The following is a 13,915-nucleotide window of genomic DNA, read 5'->3' as shown; positions in this document are numbered from 1 at the left end:
AAATGAATATTTTCATACTTTCCAGACATTATCATCTAATTAGCATTACGCTAAGAAAATGTATTTGCTTGTTCTACGGGACTTTGAACACTATTTTCAGGCTCTCCTATAGTACTTTACCTTCTACAGAACTATCTCCATTGAATGGTATTATGGCAGTCCGGAACTCTTGTGTTATACCGTAGTTGAAACAATGAATGAGTGAAATGGGATCTTGTCTACACCTGAGTTTAATCCGATTATATCACAGAGTCTCCAGTGGAATGTATCAGAGAGATATTTTGCCTACTCTCGTTTATCTCCTTGCCCAGCTTCTCTCCCTGGACTCCCTTTTCCCAGGAGAATCAGCGTTAGTGGTTAGAGTATGGGCCAGATAGAAGGATCTGGTTTCTAATCCCACCTGCTTCTTGTCTGCTGTGTGAACTTGGGCAAGTCACTTCACTTCTCCGTGCCTCAGTTACCTCATCTGTGAAATACGGATTAAGACTGTGAGCCCCATGTGGGATATGGACTGTGTCCAACCTGATTAGCTGGTCTCTACTCCAGTGCTTAGTACAGTGCTTGGCTCATGGCAAGTGCTGAACAAATACTATTAAAAAAAAAACACAAGGAGCTACTGTTTGCCCTTTGGAACTCACTTGTGAAACTTCGGCAAATCTTTCCAACTGGTATTCCATAAATCAGATGGCAGGTGTGGTACCCCAGCTGCTGTACCCCAGTGCTCAGTACTTTGTCTCACACATAGTAAGTGATTTAAAAATGCTATAATTATTATTATTATTAAAGAAAAGCATAGATTTTCTTAGAGATATTTTGTCCATCCTTTTCTTTAGGCATGGTTACTACTTACCTTAGCTGATTCTGCATGGTACAAAAGTTTTTTCTTGAATGTAATTTTTTTGTGGGCACTCAAGTCCCTTTAGTAGACGTCTTCTTCATTTTCTGCTCTTTTCTTCATTCAGTCGTATTCATTGAGTGCTTACTTTGTGCAAAGCACTGTACTAAGATCTTGGGAGAGTAAAATACTACAGTAATAGTATGAGTAAATGAGTAATACCTCATTTTACAGATGGGGAAACTGAGGCATAGAGAAGCTAAGTGACTTGCCCAAAATCACGCAGCTGGCAAGCGGTGGAGCCAGGATTTGAACATGTAACCTCTGACTCCCAATCCCGTGCTCTTTCCACTGAGCCATGCTGCTCTGTTTTCTTTGATGAGAGGCCACATCAGTGACTTCTGCTGAGGAGGGCAGGCAAAGATATTCCCTTCTATAAGCACAATTCCACTTGTAACTGGGGCTAACTATCTTCCACTGCCTGTACTGGAAGACAGGAATAAAAGGATAATAATAATCATAATTGTGGTACTCATTTGGTGATTACTGTGTTCCAAGCCCAGTTCTAAGCATTGGGGTAGATACGAGGTAATCAGGTTGGACACAGTTCCTGTCCCACATGACATTCACAGTCTCAATCCCCATTTTAAAGATGAGGGCACTGAGGACCAGAGAAATTAAGTAACTTGCCCAAGGTCACACAGCAGAAATGTGGCAGAGCTGGGATTAGAACCCAGGTCCTCCTGACCTCCAGGCCTGTGTGCTATCCACTAAGCCATGCTAGAAAGCAAGGTCACTATATCCGGAGAGGGTGGGGAGAAGGGGGGACATGGAGAAGACAGAGACAATAGCTTCCCATGCTCCCAACAATCTAACAATGATATTTATTGAGTTTATACCATGTGCAGAACACTACACTAAGCATTTGGGAAAGGACAATAAAGTAAGAAGACAGAGTTGCTACTGGCAACATCCCTCAAAGGTAGAAAGGGGAACTAGGTAGAGCCGAAATGCCACTCTATCTCTTGAATTCACTGGATCACGGCCTGCTCTGAGCTTTTGGCCCAGACAAGATCGCAGAGGCCATTAATAAGTATGATAATATTACTATTATTTTAAGAGAATAAGCTTAAACAGACATGACAAAAGGGAAGGAATGGCTATTGAGAATGCGACTAATGGCCCTCCACTTTGTTAAAGCAGAAGGGGAGAGAGTTTTCACCATTTGAGATATGGTGATATTATCTGCAGCAGAAACACAATTTGTGACAGGCTGTTGGTTTCTCCAGTAACATCCTACAAGAGAGAGATAGAAATTACAGAAGCACTTTAGCCTATTAGAATGACCATGGGCCTATGAGTCCAAGGACCTGGGTTCTATACCCCGCCCTTCTACTTATCTGCTCTGTGATCTTGGACAAAGCTCTGTGCCTCAGTTTACTTATCTGTGAAATGGGGATTCAATAGCTGTTTTCCCTCCAATTTAGGCTAAGAGCCACATCTGGGAGAGGGATCCCCTGATTTTCTTATATCAACCCCAGTGCTTGGCACCTAGTAAGTGCTTAATAAATACCATAATAATTATTATAAATAAGAGGAAGTAAATTTTCTGGGAAGCTATAAAAGGTTTTTAAACAACCACTTCTTTTGTCCCCCATTGTTGGGTAGGGACCGTCTCTATATGTCGCTGTTTTGTACTTCTCAAGCGCTTAGTACAGTGCTCTGCACACAGTAAGCGCTCAATAGATACGATTGAATGAATTAATTAATTCAGCACTCACTGTGTGCAGAGCACTGTACTAATAGCTTGGTAAAGTAAAATGCAGCAATAGAGAGAATTCCTTCCCACAGTGAGCTCACAGTCTAGAGGGGGGAGACAGATATCAGGACAAGTAAACAGGTATCAAGACATCAATACATATAAACAGGCATCGATATAAATAAATAAAATTATGGATATATACATAAGTGCTGTGGGGCTGGGAGAGGGGGGAAGAGCAAAGGGAGCAAGACAGGGTGACACAGAAGGGAGTGGGGGATGAGGAAAAGTGGGGCTTAGTCTGGGAAGGCTGCTTATTTAAGTGTTTACTATGTGCCAGGCGCTATACTAAGTGCTGGATGATGCACATGTTGCTGTAATTTTATTTATTCTGACGGTTTTGACACCTGTCTATGTGTTTTGTTTTTTTGTCTGTCTCCTCTTCTAGACTGTGAGCCCGTTGTTGGGTAGGGTCCGTTTCTATATGTTGCCGACTTGTACTTCCCAAGCGCTTAAAACAGTGCTCTGCACACAGTAAGCACTGAGTAAATATGATTGAATACAAGATAATTGAGTTAGATACAGCCCCTGTCCCACTAAGAGCTCACAGTCTTAATCCCCATTTTACAGATGATGCGACTGAGGCACAGAGAAGTTAAGTGAATTGTCCAAGGTCACACAGCAAACCAGTGGCGGAGTTAGGATTAGAACCCAGGTCCTTCTGACTCCCAAGCCAATGCTGAAGAGCCTTCCCACCCCTTCCCAGCCTGGCACTACAACCTTTTTCTGGCTCATCCTTAAACCACCTCCAAACTGGCTACATGCAAATTATCCTCACAGAGAAGCAGAATGGCTCAGTGGAAAGAGCCTGGGCTTGGGAGTCAGGTCATGGGTTCTCACTACTTGTTAGCTGTGTGACCTTGGACAAATCACTTAACTTCTCTGTGCCTCAGTTACCTCATCTGGAAAATGGGGATTAAGACTGTGAGCCCCACGTCGGACAACCTAATTACTTTGCATCTTCCCCAGCGCTTAGTACAGTGCTTGGCACATAGTAAGCTCTTAACAAATATCATCATTATTATCCTCACAACCTTTGGGACCCAAGTGAGCCCAATGATGGAGAACGAATGCGTCTAATTCATTACCCATTTACCCCACAGAACAGCACTTAGCACTTGATAAATGCCACTGTTATCATTATAATTGTTATTACTATCAAAAGCTAAGAAAATAACCACTGTGGTGTAGAACAACAGATCACTCGATGATATTGATTACAACAGATTCCAGGAAAAGGACTGTGCCTTCAAACTAGCCAGATATGGAGTTGATATCATAAGCACTGAGTGAAATCAAATTACTTAATTATTACATGGTCAGCTCCTCAAAGATAAGGACCATGTCTTCTACTACTGTTGTCCTCTCTCTAGGACTTGGTTCAGTGAACTACGCACAGTAGGAGCTCAGTAAATACTACCGAATTAACAGCTCAAGGAATCTGGAGCTAGCTACACCTTCTCCTAGGGAGCTCTATTTTCAATGTGCTTAGTACAGTGCTCTTCACATAGTAAGTTCTCATTAAATAGACTGATTGGTAACTGGGCATCTTTCACATGTGAACTTGACAAGCTAAGGACCACATCCCAAAATGTCTAGCAACCAACCCATAACCCTACATTTGCTAAGAGTTTGGCATCCATTTTTAGCACCCATGTCCCAACACTGACACATCCAGATGAAAGGAAAGAAAAATTCCACAAGAACATGGAAATATTCATAGGAAGTTGATCACCTTGGGGTGCTTTAATGCCCAGGTGGTTAGTGATGCTATAGTGAGTGATCATTAAACTATGTGAGAGTGGAAAGCTAAAAAAAAAAATGAATGAATCAAATCTCAACTTACCATTACCAAAAATGTCTTTTACCTTCCAAATAAAATAAAGACACCATGGTTGAACCCACTACCTAAGCAATTATGTCATCCAGCCCTTATTTTGTGCATGGCTCAGCCCCAATCACTAAGAAGGGTGCACATGATATCCCCAGGACAGTCTTTGAAGCAATAATTTGGAGGGGAGGGGAGTAGCTGTGTTGATCAGTACCAGATGTTCAAATTCTGAAAGTTAAATTAATTAATTAATTAATTCAATCATATTTATTGAGCATTTACTGTGTGCAGAGTTCTTTGTATTCTAAGAATATCCCTTTGAGTAGAATTCTGTGGTGATGTGTCTGAAAATCCTAATGCATTATCCACAGTCCCACCTTCATTGTTTGCAGGCAAAAATTATCCTTTGTTGTGCTGTTGTGGTTGTTATCTTTAGCATCTGGGGTTGTCTTGTTTTTGCTTCTGTCTCATGATCCTCTGAGCGTTTTGCCTTGAAAAGAACTGCTTCTTTCTCAATTCCAGTGCATCCTGTTTACCCGTCTGCCATAGTTGTCTCCCATTATCTGAGATGCATTGTAGGTTGTGATTTTTTTTGTGGTATCCTTAAAACACTTTCTCTCATCCCTTTGTTAACATCTGCCCATTTTCGGCTCATCTTTCAGCAACTTTTTGGGTAACCTACTTTCATCCACTCATTTTACTTATCTTATTTGAGTTACTGAAAGGTGATCATAACTTCAATGGTAGGAGACTTTGTTCCCTGATTGCACTGTTTGTACTCTTGTATTGCCACTGAATATTGAGCAAAACCCAAAAATGCCAGTGATACAATTACTGTCATTGCATTTTTTTTTACCTAGGCAATACACTGTGCAACTAGAGACAAATGGTAGAGACTTGAACCCAGAATGCCAGCATGTTGCTTGGTAGACTGTCAGAGTATGGTTCCAACATGGCATTAAATTAATACCAAACTGAATTTCTATAGAGTAGTTGTAATATCTCTGCTTCTGCTAGACTTCTAAAGCACTTCAGAGTGGCTCAGGGGAAAGAGAACGGGCTTGGGAGTCAGAGGTCGTGTGTTCTCATCCCGGCTCTACCACGTGTCAGCTGTGTGACCTTGAGCAAGTCACTTAACTTCTCTGTGCCTCAGTTCCCTCATCTGTAAAAGGGTTATTAAGACTGTGAGCTCCACGTGGTACAACCTGATCGTCCTGTATCCTTCCCAGTGCTTAGAACAGTGCTTTGCACATTGTAAGCACTTAACAAATGCCATCATTATTATTATGATTATTAATAAATGCCAGCAGGAGACTCAGACAACTGCTGTATGGAGAGCTGAAATCAGGAAACCAAAAGCAAGGAGAACGGAGAAATGTTTTAATCATTTGGTAAAAACAAAAACTCAGACAATTCTGCATCTCAGCTGAAAACCTGGGGGGAAGTTGTTTAGGATACACCAGCCTGGACTACTGCTATCAAGAAAGGAGTAGTAGTCCAAACATTAAGCTTAACAATATGGCCAGACTGTGGGCTCCATATTAACATTTTCAGTCACCTATGCACTTATCGATGAATTTCACGATCAGTGGTGACTTCTTCAAATCTGAAGGACAACTAAATAACCTCGTTAGTAATGACGATGATGATGATGGTGATGATATTGATAATGGCATTCGTTAAGCACTTATGATGTGCCATGCACTGGGGTAGATACAAGATAATCATGTTGGGTACAATCCCAGTCCCTGTTCCACGTGAAGCTCACAGTCTAAGGGGAGGGAAAACAGATATTTTCTCCCCATTTAATAAATGAGGAACCTGAAGCCCAAATAAATTAAGTGGCTTGCCCAAGGTCACACAGCAGGCAAATGGAAGAGCCAGGATTAGAATCCAGGTCTCCTGATGACCAGCACCATGCTTTATCCCCAGGCTATGCTACACCTACTTAACATCAAATGACAATATACAGTCACAAACGATGAGATCTTTTGTGCATGATGGAATGCTGTCAGTGTTTCAGCATGGAAGCAATACTTGTTATGCTACATTTTAGGTGAGTAGGATGAATGGGCAGGATAGTAAACAACTACTCGATGGTAACCTCATGGGTCATGGCTACAGGGCCCCTATGTAGTTCGTGCCCCTGATTATAATACACTTACCTGAATTCTATATTGTCCATCTTAAGGACATATTCACCTGAAAAATATAAATGTTTTCATCGTTTTACATCATCAGGTGTTGCACATGATATTTTAATTTGCAAATGCCTAATTAAAGGGTAACAAAAATGAATATTTCAAAATGGCAAGTGAATAAATCACAAGAAGATCTTTGTATAGTAGACAATGGATTTTCTTAGATCTAAACATTAAATTCTTCTGGATGGTTTTTTTTTGCAGGAAAAATAGATTACTATTTAGCTGCATAAATAAATATAATACAGATGTTTATATGTATAGTTTATTTATGTAGTTGTCCTTCCTAGTTGAAGCAGATACCTCTGAGGTGAAGTTCACCTATTAGTTCATGTGTGGCTCAAAGGGTCAGTGGAGGACAACAATCTCGGTCACATTGGGCTCACAGAAAGGTCTTACCTTGTTGTTCTGTGCCTAATGTTTAGTACATCTGATGCTACAGGTATGTAATAATAATAATAATAATGATAATAATGGTATTTGTTGAGCATTTACTATACGCCGTCGACTGTTCTGAGTGCTGGGGTAGTTCCAAGGTAATTAAGTTGTCCCACGTGAGGTAACTGAGGCACAGAGAAGTGAAGTGGCTTGCCCAAGGTCACCCAGCAGACAAATGGTGGAGCTGGGATTAGAACCCACGTCCTCTGACTCTCAAGCCCATGCTCAATATATCTTGACACCAAGGACCAGCTTAGTTGTACTTCAATGCATTTAATCTATTTTCATATTTTGTGCATTAATATTTGGTCTGTACTATTATCTGGCCAGCTTGTTTTAGGATTATAAATTCTTGCTTCTATCTCATGAGATGCTAAAAAGTTATTTTAGATGATAATAATAATAATAATGGAATTTGTTAAGTGCTTACTATGTACGAAGCACTGATCTAAACGCGAGTTGTCTACACGCACTGCCTAGAATTCCTCAACAACAACTCTCTCCTCGACCCCCTCCAGTCTGGCTTCCGTCCCCTACATTCCACGGAAACTGCCCTCTCAAAGGTCACCAATGACCTCCTGTCTGCCAAACCCAACGGCTCATACTCTGTCCTAATCCTCCTCCACCTCTCAGCTGCCTTCGATACTGTGGACCACCCCCTTCTTCTCAAGACGCTATCTGACCTTGGCTTCACAGACTCCATCCTCTCCTGGTTCTCCTCTTACCTCTCCGGTCGTTCATTCTCAGTCTCTTTTGCAGGCTCCTCCTCCCCCTCCCATCCTCTTACTGTGGGGTTTCCCCAAGGTTCAGAGCTTGGTCCCCTTCTGTTCTCAATCTACACGCACTCCCTTGGTGACCTCATTCACTCCCACGGCTTCACCTATCATCTCTACGCTGATGACACCATCTACATCTCTGCCCCTGCTCTCTCCCCCTCCCTCCAGGCTCGCATCTCCTCCTTTCTTCAGGACATCTCCATCTGGATGTCTGCCCGCCACCTAAAGCTCAACATGTCGAAGACTGAACTCCTTGTCTTCCCTCCCAAACCTTGTCCTCTCCCTGACTTTCCCATCTCTGTTGACGGCACTACCATCCTTCCCGTCTCACAAGCCCGCAACCTTGGTGTCATCTTCGACTGCGCTCTCTCATTCACCCCTCACATCCAAGCTGTCACCAAAACCTGCCGGTCTCAGCTCTGCAACATTGTCAAGATCCGCCCTTTCCTCTTCATCTATACCGCTACCCTGCTCATTCAAGCTCTCATCCTATCCCGTCTGGACTACTGCATCAGCCTTCTCTCTGATCTCCCATCCTCGTGTCTCTCTCCACTTCAATCCATACTTCATGCTGCTGCCCGGGTTATCTTTGTCCAGAAACGCTCGGGGCATATTACTCCCCTCCTCAAAAATCTCCAGTGGCTACCAATCAACCTGCGCATCAGGCAGAAACTCCTCACCCTGGGCTTCAAGGCTCTCCATCACCTCGCCCCCTCCTACCTCACCTCCCTTCTCTCCTTCTACAGCCCAGCCCACACCCTCCACTCCCCCGCCGCTAATCTCCTCACCGTACCTCGTTCTCGCCTGTCCCGCCATCGACCCCCGGGGCACGTCATTCCCCGGGCCTGGAATGCCCTCCCTCTGCCCATCGGCCAAGCTAGCTCTCTTCCTCCCTTCAAGGCCCTACTGAGAGCTCACCTCCTCGAGGAGGCCTTCCCAGACTGAGCCCCTTCCTTCCTCTCCCCCTCGCCCCCCTCTCCATCCCCTCCATCTTACCTCCTTCCCTTCCCCACAGCACCTGTATGTATGTTTATATGTTTGTACATATTTATTACTCTATTTATTTATTTATTTATTTTACTTGTACATATCTATTCTATTTTATTTTGTTAGCATGTTTGGTTTTGTTCTCTGTCTCCCCCTTTTAGACTGTGAGCCCACTGTTGGGTAGGGAGTGTCTCTATATGTTGCCAATTTGTACTTCCCAAGCGCTTAGTACAATGCTCTGCACACAGTAAGCACTCAATAAATACGATTGATGATGATGATGATGATGATCTAATCGCTGGGGGGATACAAGGTGATCAGGTTGTCCCACGTGGGACTCACAGTCTTAATCCCCATTTTACAGATGAGGGAACTGAGGCTCAGAGAAGTTAAGTGAATTGCCCAAGGTCACACAGAAGGCATGCAGTAGAATCAGGATTAGAACCCATGACCTCTGACTCCCAAGCCTGGGCTCTTTTCACTGGGCCACGCTGCTTCTATGTAATGTAATGTAAAGTAAGATGTAATTCTTGAGGGCAACAGTGCTGCTAAAGTCAGAATGCTTTACTTTAATGACCTGTTAATCTCAGTATTCTCACTTCCACTGTGACAATGTAGTATTTTCAGGTCTTCAGGCATACATTTGCCAAGTAACACCAGCCTGTGACAATATAGTAATTGATACACACCATACAGCTATATAACTCTATATATATCCATGGCTCAGTGGAAAGAGCACGGGCTTGGGAGTCAGAGGTCATAGATTCTAATACTAGCTCCATGCTTGTCAGTTGTGTGACTTTGGGCAAGTCATTTAACTTCTCTGTGCCACAATTACCTCATCTGTAAAACGGGGATTAAGACTGTGAGCCCCCCCGTGGGACAACCTGATAACCTTGTAACCCCCCCAGCGCTTAGAACAGTGCTTTGCATATAGTAAGTGCTTAAAAAATACCATTATTATTATTATTATACAATGAAGGAGAAGTATTGTTGGAAACCGATAGCTATTTTAGTTATTATTATTAGTATATTTATCATTATTAAGCACTTACTATGTGCCAAGCACTGTGATCACTGCTGGCGCTGGCATAAGATAATCAGTTTGGACACAGTCCCTGTCCCATATAGGGCTCACGATTCAAGTAGGTGACAGTGGGACTTAACCTCCATTTTACAGATGAGGTAGTAACTATATTTATATGATAATAATAATGATAATAACAACGGCATGATGATGACATTTGTTAAGCACCAATTATGTGCCAAGCACTGTTCTAAGAGCTGAGGGGGGGATACAAGGTCATCAGGTTGTCCCACATGGGGTTCACAGTCTTAATCCCCATTTTACAGATGAGGTCACTGAAGCTCAGAGAAGTTAAGTGACTTGCCCAAGGTCACACAGCAGACATGTGGCGGGGCCGTGATTAAAGCCCATGACCTCTGACTCCCAAGCCTGTGTTCTTTCCGCTGAACCATGCTGATTCTCCCATATGTGTTTATGTTATGCTCATTGAGGTCTGGTACCATTACTTTTGGGAGAAGGGTAACGAAGATGGAAAGAGGGATGGAGCCTATTTTTTGAGGGGCAGTGGTTGTTTTTTCTTTCTTCAATCCATTTCTCCCAAACCATAGCCGAGGCCTTCAGTTGAGCCAGATATAGTCTTAGGGGCAGAAGAGATGTGATAAAGGACCAGACGAGAGCAGTTTGAGTTTGTTGTTGATTCCTGCCTCTGTAAACTCCTGTGGCTACTCTGTGGCAAGACCTTATAGAGTTTCATTTCAAGCCAGGGGCTTATGTCAGCTAGTCAGTCATGAGGAATCCAATTAGTTGTACCCTCGGGGAGGCAGAAGAGTCCTGTCAGAATGGAATCAGGAGGAGAACGAAAATTCTGGAAGGCTTGAGAATATTTGCAACCAGTGAGACCAACTTGTAAATGTTAATAAGCTTTGTTTATGCCAGCTTGCATTACTTATAAGGTCCTCAGCTAGGGAGGAAATGTATTGTTATGACTATTTATAATGTAAGACTCTCATAACTGCTCCAGATAGGGGATAGTGAAATAGGAGAGGGGAGAGAGCATCCTAAGGAAAATAACTTGAAAATCAAACAGACTGTCTTCCCAGGAACGTAGCCTCTGCCTATAATAAGTCTCTGATCACCCCCACAGTTTATGACAAAAATCCAAGTTAATCTCTCCCAGAGAGCCAGGGCCTAATTTCAGTGGCTGTTTTCATGCTCTTGGCTGCCATTCAGTTCCTAACAAGACCCAGAGGACCCAACTTCCTGACTCTCTTAAACTTACTTAGAAAGTTCAGTAATTGCACCTCACAGTCACTTAACCTTTTAATCATGCCCAGTGGACAAGGCTATTATAATCATTCCATTGGCAGTTGCATCTTTACAGTTGCCTAGGAGATGAATAAATTCTGAAGTTGAACATTTCTCAGCCTGAGACAGCAAACCTGTAAATATAACCTCCCTGGATTTCTGTTGGTCCTTTTTAACTAAGGATGGTGATGATTATCTTGAAAAAACACACACACACACACACACACACACACACACACACACACACACACTGTTTTTTGCTTCTTGATGTGCTCAGAAATCACCTCCAGTGAACTCCCAAAGCATCATTTGGTAAAGAGATAGATGATCACCAAATGATATAGATCTGTGACTGGAAACTCACAGAGAAAGAGAATAAAATAATAATAATAAAGGTATTAGTTAAGCGGTTACTAAGTGCAAAACAGTGTTCTAAGCACTGGGAAAGACACAAGGTTATCAGGTTGTCCCACATGGGGCTCACAGTCTTTTACAAATGAGGGAACTGAGGTACAGAGAAGTTCCCAAGGTCACACAGTCAATGGCAAAACAGGGATTAGAAACCACGACGTCTGACATCCTAGGCTGTGCTCTGGAGATAGGAAACAACTCCAAGGAATAGAACAAATGAATGGAACCAGAATATTTGTGTCTCCAGTTTCCTCTTTTTACACCCAATTTCTTTGGTTCCCCTACTCCCTCTCCCTTCTGTGTCACCAGGATCTGATCCCTTTAAGCACTCGATATTCACCCAGCCCTTAGCCCCACAGAACTTACATACAGATCCATAATTCATTTTAATGTTTTTCTCCTTCTCCAGACTGTATGTTCTAGACTATAAACTCCTGGTGGGCAAAGATAATGTCTACCAACTCAGTGGTTTTGTATTTTCTCAAGTGCTTAGTATAGCACTGGGTGCACAATAAGCACTCAATAAATTTCAGTGATTGATTGACTGACTTCGCCTATGATGATTTCCTGGGTGGAAATATTAAACAGTCATTGCTAGCCAATCACTGAAAACAGGCCCTAGTTTCCACCCTACGGGAAATAGGCCTACTGAGACACCAAAAAGCATCATTTCCACAATTTCATTTTTTAATGCTATTTGTTAAGTTCTTACTGTGTGTCAAGCACTGTTCTAAGAGCTGGGGTAGATGTCAAATTTATCAGGTTGAACCCAATCCTTGTCCCGCATGGGGATCACGGTCTAATTTGAAAGGAGGAGGACTGGAGGATTTAATCCCCATTTTACGGACGAGACAACTGAGGCACAGAGAAGTTAAGGGATTTACCCTAGGCCCTTAGACAAACTAAAATAAGGTGACAGAAGAGTTTTTGTTCATTCATTCAATTGTATTTATTGAGCGCTTACTGTGTGCAGAGCACTGTACTAAGAACTTGGGAAGTACAAGTCGGCAAAATATAGAGACTGTCCCTACCTAACAAGAGGTTCACAGTCTAGACGGGGGAGACAGACAACAAAACAAAACATATAGACAGGTGTCAAAATCATTAACAAAATAAATAGAATAGTAAATATGTACAAGTAAATTAAATAGAATAATAAATCTGTACAAATATATGCAAGTGCTGTGGGGAGGGGAAGGAGGTAGAGCAGGGGTGGTGGGGAGGAGGAAAGGAAAAAAGGAGCTCAGTCTGGGAAAAGGGGACTCAATCTGGGGTTTTTGTTCTGTTCTTCATGACATTCCAACAACCAATTTTTTAGCTGGTCAGATTCTATGTCTGGAATCTTCAAAGTTTACAGATTTTTGAAGGTTTGATTTAGTGTTCATTAATTCAGTTGTATTTATTGAGAGCTGACTGTGCAGAACACTGTACTAAGCGCTTGGGAAGTACAAGTCGGCAACTAGACTACCAACAGTCAAGCCATGAGTAACGTAGGCAGTCACCCAACAAGGTTCCCTGGGGAACCCTCAAAGCTAGTCAACCCTAGTTCGCTGGCAGTCTTTAACACTGTTTTCTCTTCTGTTGCAACAGAGCCAATTCTTTCCAGATTGCAGAATGCCATGCTGGACTATCTACAGCAACTGGCTCCCAGAATTTAGAAAACCTCATCATCAACACAAGTAGTGCAGCCTAGTGGATATAGCAGGGACCAGAAGGACCTGGGTTCTAATCCCGACTTCATTACTTCTCTGAGCCTTAGTTACCTCATTTGGAAAATGGGGATTAAGACTGTGAGCCCCATGCGGTATATCGTCTACATCCAACCTGATCAGTTTGTGTCTACCCCAGCACTTAGAACAGTGTCGGACACATAGTAAGCTCTTGTCAAATACCAAAATAAATAAGTGCATTAAAAGCAGCTCCAAAGAGAATCTCTGAGAAGCCACAGGGGGAGGGTGACATGCTCAGTAACACCACTGGGCCAAGTCTACAAAACATAGATTGTTGATAATCAGCCTGATCATTTGGATAGAGTCACCTAGATATTCTAATACAAGAGCGGTGAAGATATTTTTAATCAATTTATCTTACATCACTCTGAGCTAGCCAAATTATGCTGAATATCAACTCACCAAGGCCTTGGGTTTTTCACATTCCATTTCCTCTTTTTATGACTCTTGTAAATCGCTTACTATGTGTCAAGCACTGTATGAAGCACAGGGCTGCGTACAAGATAATCAGGTTGGATACAGTCTCTGCTGTCCAAGGTGGGATTCACATTCTAA

This window comes from Tachyglossus aculeatus, chromosome 21 (genome assembly GCF_015852505.1).
Source record: "Tachyglossus aculeatus isolate mTacAcu1 chromosome 21, mTacAcu1.pri, whole genome shotgun sequence".
NCBI classification, from domain to species: domain Eukaryota; kingdom Metazoa; phylum Chordata; class Mammalia; order Monotremata; family Tachyglossidae; genus Tachyglossus; species Tachyglossus aculeatus.
Note: the sequence above shows the minus strand (reverse complement) of the source record.